The sequence below is a fragment of the Protomyctophum bolini genome (assembly GCF_963924005.1).
Source record: "Protomyctophum bolini genome assembly, chromosome: 1".
NCBI lineage: Eukaryota > Metazoa > Chordata > Actinopteri > Myctophiformes > Myctophidae > Protomyctophum > Protomyctophum bolini.
In genome coordinates, this window is record NC_137862.1 from 55,485,925 (window position 1) to 55,492,689 (window position 6,765).

The following is a 6,765-nucleotide window of genomic DNA, read 5'->3' on the forward strand; positions in this document are numbered from 1 at the left end:
GCTGAATAACTCGAAATCTACGGAGCTCTCACAGACTCACACAACACGCAAAAAGCATGGAATACAGATGATATTACAGGAAACTTTTTCACAATTTTCACAATTTAGTTATGATAAAGCACTTTGATAAAGTGAGCAACTTAAGAAAGGTGTACTCCATTTTCATTTTATAAACAATTATTGTCATGTCACACCATAGCACAACAAAATGCTGAATACATTCTGATTCCAATAAAATATATAAAAACAAAATATGTTTCCACAAAGATGAGTGTGTGGAACAAAAGTAAATAATTTTTAATCCTGTTATTTAAAGGTTTTTAAAAAACACATTTTTTTGGCGTGTCAGACTATTACCAATCTGAGAATCCCATCGTCAAATATTCGGGAAAACAGCGCCTCCCCTGTTGTTCCTCGAAAGTTGACGCGAGGCAACAGTCTGTCTTGAGACTAGGCTATTACTAACAAGGTTATCAGCAATATATATATATATTATGTATATATAGCTGATAACCTTGTTAGTAATAGTCTGTTTTCTATTATTAAACTACATCTAGTCAGAGATACAAATCTATTATCTGGGATAAAGGAGAAGTTGATTACCCTCCCTTAAAGACTGTTGATGTTAGAGCTATAATAAACCATGCGCACCTCTCCATTATCTGTGGGTCAAAATAGAAAGTAAAGTACAGTAAGAGGCAAATTATGTATCGGTTTTAAAGGGATTGTGACATTTAAAACACATTTTTGTAGATATTTTGTGTTTTTTGGCTTTTCTTGACATCAATTTCACCAAAAAAACGAAATTTGAACATTCAGTGTATTCTCTGCTGTCTGGACTTTTGTGAATAATTATGCAAATATGACTCGTGGGTTGGACGACGGAGGCCTACGTAATGTACCGCTAAACCTCCGCCCCCTCTCCTCTGCTCCCTACCTACCAATTCTACTACCCGCCCCTCTCCTCTCTTCCCCGCCCCTCTCCTCCCCTCCACCTGAGGTCTCTCCTCTCCATGTTTGGTTCGTTTAAAACGAACCATGGTCCGCTTACCCCTTTGGTTCGGTTGGTGTGAACATGCATCCGAACTCTGGTGCGGATCAAAGAAACGAACCATGTGGTCCGCTATAAAAGGCCGGACTCGGTTCGCTTCCAAACGAACCACGGTGCGGTTCGTTACTGGTGTGAATGCATTCAGACTTTATAGAGGACCAAATACAGTACGATAGCCAAAATAGCTGTCGGGCTTCGGCAGTTGTGAGGCTGCATTAATAATTAGTTATAAAAGCATGTATTTTTTACGGGGATCATCATATGACAGCTGACAGTCTGATTTTATTTTAATAGTAGACGCATGTCGAGGCGCAGCGCAAATGTAATGGCAGCGTACGAGGTTCACATGCGCAAAAATAACAGATGTATAATTATCAACACGGAATGGTGTACGGTATGGTACACGATGTAAGCTTGTAGATCTGTTTATTTTAAGCATGCGCCGCCGCCACGCAAAGTTATGACAAAGCATGCGATGCATGAGACTTCATGCGAGAGTTTCTCTTTCAACTCGTGTCCCCTCCTTTTTTCTGTCTGTCCCCGCGGGCACACTAGCAGGCGCGAAGGCGTCAGTTGGACGTCGCGTCAGGTCTCAGTTTAATGCCTTCCGGGGCGTTGGGCGGTCCCAAGAGGGGACGCACACGGAAGCGTATTTAAAGGCCTGTAGTCCTCTATTTCTTGGTTGGCAAAGTAGGCGTGAGAGTGACACGTGAGTGACAAGATGTTGACACAAAGGGAAAGGCGCATTCTATTGTAGGCTATAAGGTGCTGCGTTGCTACTTAGCTATCGAGTCTTGACTCATTAGTCGACTGGTTAACCTACGTGCCTTTGGAATTGAGAACCCGGGTTCGCCCGGCCGAGGCCACACTAGTGGCAGTGAGAAGGAGAAGGAGTTTTTTGATTGATTGATTGAAATATTTATTAACAGTTTTCAGAATAAAGGGCAGTCCATACTCTTAAGACTGTACTGCCCTTAACAGTACATTTCTCTCAAGTCAGTACATTTCAAGCACAAACTCAATACAAAGACTGTTAACTGTGAGTGGACGACCCCATTAAGCATTACACTTGTTTACAACAGGGTCCACAATGTGCAATTCATCAAAACATTTAGAGACGTACAAATAGACACTTCTATAATAGTTAAAGAACAGAACATGAATTCATCATAAAACAGTGTTCCCTGACCGGGATTCGAACACGGGCCGCGGCGGTGAGAGCACCAAATCCTAACCGGTTACACACCGGCATTCCGACGCATCGCCATTCCGATCATTGACTTCTATTGATCGGAATGGCGGGGTTTCTCCCCTTTGGTTAAGACCCCGCCACTCCGACGATTAAACACATCGCTATTCCGAACCCTATTGATCGGAATGGCGGGGTTTCTCCACTTTGGGAAAGACCCCGCCACTCCGACCACCCCCCCCGCCTCCGATACGTACATCAATCCAGCCCCCCCACCACCCCACTCCGTGCATGTGCGTGGGGAGGCGGCCTTTTTTCCGTACGGTCGAGATGTTTGTCTGACGGACAGACTCTATCTCTATTATTATTATTATATTATTGTTATTATTATTATTATTATTATTATACTGATGACAGAGTATGATTGCCGGACAGCGAGTCTTCTTCAATGATCGATAAGATATTATATAGCCTGCATGCTGCGTAACCTCAAAGCAGTCACGTAGGCCTACGTGTTGCCCTGCAGTGGGAATATTGCAATAATATAATGCTTGTCACATATATTGTATTATAAACATTAAACATTGTCATCATCATCATCATCATTGTTGTCATCATCTTATTATTATTTGTATTATTAGTTGTTGTTGTTGTTGTTATATAGGGCTATAGGCCTAGGCTATGATTCTTGTTATTGTTGTTATTTTCAATCTTCCTTGTGAATAGGCTACTAATCCAATAATATTTTCATGTTATCTTACTTGTGAGTAGTATCTAATGCGCAGCCTTAAGCCTATCTTCCACACCCAAAAGTTTGCTTAGAAGGTCCGGAACAGAGACCAAAATGTTTAAATATGTTGCATTTTGGTCCGTTTAGTTCACACAGGACTTTGAACCAAATATATGTGAACAAATTGATCGATACTGACAGAATATGCTATTTCTATGGAAAATTACTTTGCCAAACACACACACATGCACACACACACACACACACACACACACACACACACACAGAGTGCGAACCCGGTCTCTCTTTTAGGACTGATTCTAATGGAAAAAAGGAGGACACGATTTGTTGAACTCTCTCTCACTCTAACAGATCACAGACACGCACTGCCCAGCTCGCTTTAAAGCCCATGACTAGAGAGAGACTTATTGCATAGCCCACTGTGGTAGAATAGTGAAGTGCATCGCTCCTTTGCAGGACTTGTCGACAACCATACAAACGTTTTTGAACAACGCTTATATATCCACCCATGGTGCAGACCACAAGACGTGAATGTAGCTGCATTCTGCAATGCATTATACGGCATAACTTTGCGCGGCGGCGCATACTAAAAAAAAAAGCTAACATTCAAATCTGTACATATATAGGCCTATGTGTCGATAGCTTGTAAATCTGTTATTTTTTCCAGCATGTTAACTTAAAACATTGAAATGTGCTGGCTTGTAGAGGGTACTGTATGAATAAGCAAAATTCGTTACTTAGTAGGAACGAACAAACCAACAGCCATGCAGCTTAAAGCTGCTCAGAGAGGAATCTCAACATAAGTGGATTTCATAATGTGCAGTATAGGCCTACATGTGTCATAATAATTAGTAAATCAGTGTACACAATCTGAAGAAAACCTGGAGACTGACATTCAGTATAGGTTAATAAAGATCAAATATATGGACTGTACAGTGCAGTACACATTGATGATAGCGGACACCATTAACCTTAACCTAGATATACCTTCAGAACAACTTCAAGAAATACAGTTTGTCAGACACCAAATTAATTTACAGATTGGACTCAAAAGCAGGCAGACAGGTAACTGGTTTTGACAGTGTTTATTAACAAGCTTGGGGGGAGGGGGGGGGGGCCTCACCCCCCCCCCCCCCCCCTCCCCCCAAGCAAAGGGACCAGGCAGAGACGTCGTCGAAGAGGATAGCGTGGGTCAGGGTTCCGGGGAGGCAGTCGGTAAATTGTCGAGTCCAAAGCCGTGTGTCGGTGGGTCCGGTCCATGTTCGTTAAGGTTCTGTCCAAACATACAGAAGTACAGAAGGCGTTAGGCAGAGAATAACTTAGGTATGGCAGAGGTCCAAAAACAGGCAGACTATAACAGACATGCAGAATTCAAGAGCAAGTTTAAAAAACGCGTGCTATGCTAAACTAAGGTAAACTTGGTTGAGCAGCAGGCAGGGAATTGTTGATTGATTGATTGATTAATTTATTAACAGATTGGAGAATTAGTACATTTCATGAAGCACAACTCAATACAAAACTGTTAACTGCATGTGGACGACACCATAAACTAAAGTGCCGCAATCTGGCAGAGTCAAGTTATAAAATGGCTTGAGACAGGCAATTAACTATAGGCTATGGCTATTCTGCAGAGATTAACCATGTGTGAGAGTAATTAAACTTTGCGTAATCAAACATTATTTGAGTCCCAAAGTGCAAAAGTATTAAAGAACATAACTTTTGTTTTCTCCACGGGCACACTGTGGAATACAACGTGCATGGACTACATTTCCAAATTAAATATATACATTAATTTGTAAACTCACCCAGAGCAGATCTACAAAAAATTGTGGACGCAGTACTGCACCGCATCCCAGTACTGCTCCAGGGTGCGTGGTCCATGACGGAACTGGCGAACGAGCCTCCGAATCCTGTTGGAGAAAATCATTCGATAATTAATATTAGTCATTAGGCTACTATGTTTATTGTCACACAGACAAGTACATGCATTGTGAAAAACTTATGTTGGGGGTGCTCCACAATACACAATAAAAACATAAATAACAGTGCAACCCTCATGTAAAAGGTTATTTAAAAGGTTTAAAACAACTCAGATAAAACCCATGTTAGATGAACCCATGACCAATTAAGCTAACATATAGGCCAAAGCCTCCACCTCCTCCCCTGGACCCCATGCTTAAAACCGTTTATTAATTAATTAGTAAAGAAACTCTCAAACCTTCTTTCCAGCTTTCGCCATTTCCTCCGCTGCTGGGGTGGTGGAGACCCGCGTTCGGCGATGGCGCACATGGTCTCCACCATCCTCTGTTCGTCCTTCATGCGGCGAATGAAGACCCAGATGGAAGGGTGGCGCCTGTCAACCCGCGCGTTCCATCTGTGATGCCAACCTAAAACAATCATATTTATAAGAATTAAGAACTACAGGATACATGCAGCACATTGCCCATTGACATTGCATTCGCTTGCTGATATTGAAGCGAATCGGCCTACAACAGATTTGGAATGAGAAAACAATAAAATACATAAAAACAATGAACAAATATAATAATAATAGGCTATTAATAGCATAATAATACTAATACTAATAATGTAAAAAATAAAATAAAGTTGTTATACCCTCCACCGCGTTGTTGCTGCGGTTGTCACCTCGACGCAGAAACACGCTCCAGATCCTCGGAGGGAACAACGCTTGCTCCCCTACATACGTGGCTTCCATGTAGTCAATGAAGCCACGTAATGCAGGGTAGCGACGGAGCAGATGGCGCGTCTCTCTGCTGGTGCAAAATGTTCTGAAGGCGCGCCTCAGGTGATTTGCCGGTAGGTAGCCGGTGGCCATGGCCTTCCTGAGCCACTTTTTCAGGCGCCTGTCTCCCCTGTATGGACCTGCAAAAGTTGAGTGAAGAAGTAAGTTAACTTACTAAAATCGATCTACTACTAATTTCATGAGCACTCAACAATCAATAGTAATATAATGTTTGTATTAAAGAAAAAAATAATAAACCATCTCACCTGCCAATCCAAGTTCCTGGATTTTTCGCCAGAGGCTCTGGCAGAGGTGGAAAAAGCACCCCGTTATCTGCGTTTGTGGCAGCTCCGCCCGAAACGCGTTCATTAGGCCCATCTCATAGTCCATCAGGACTGTGACTGGACTCCATCTTGTAGATGTATGAATGGAGGGGACGAGGGGTGGACGCAGGGCACATTTGAAAGAAGGGGGGAAAATATTAGCCTATATACTGTACACACAGGCATGTAAAGCGTCACTCACACACACACACACACACACACACACACACACACACACACTTACTGTTGTTGTGTGACCCGCTGGACCCTCCTCTTAACATGACGGAGGACAGCGCGGTACATGTCCTCCGTCTTGCCACTCATCAGAGTGAAAATCAGTGGGACCACCCGGCCCAGGTATAGGCCGTGGATGGTCACAAACTGATAATAGGGCCGTGGGCAGGTCCTGAATGTCCCGTCCATGTAGATCTAAAATAAAATTATCATTTTATCCATGGAACTACTGATAGACCATAGAAGTTAGTATATATTATGTGGATACCCATTATTCAACATTTTGACCACAGCACCTTTTCAAGCATTGATAATATTACATTATTTAAATTAATTATGTGGGAGAGGGATTCTAACCTGGTCACACTGGCCGAGTTTGGACACGTTGTCATCTGTCCCAAAGACGAGCAACCCGTGCTGGAGGTTGTGCCTCGTGAGGAACTCGTCCCCTCCCCAGGTGTGGGCCCACTCGCC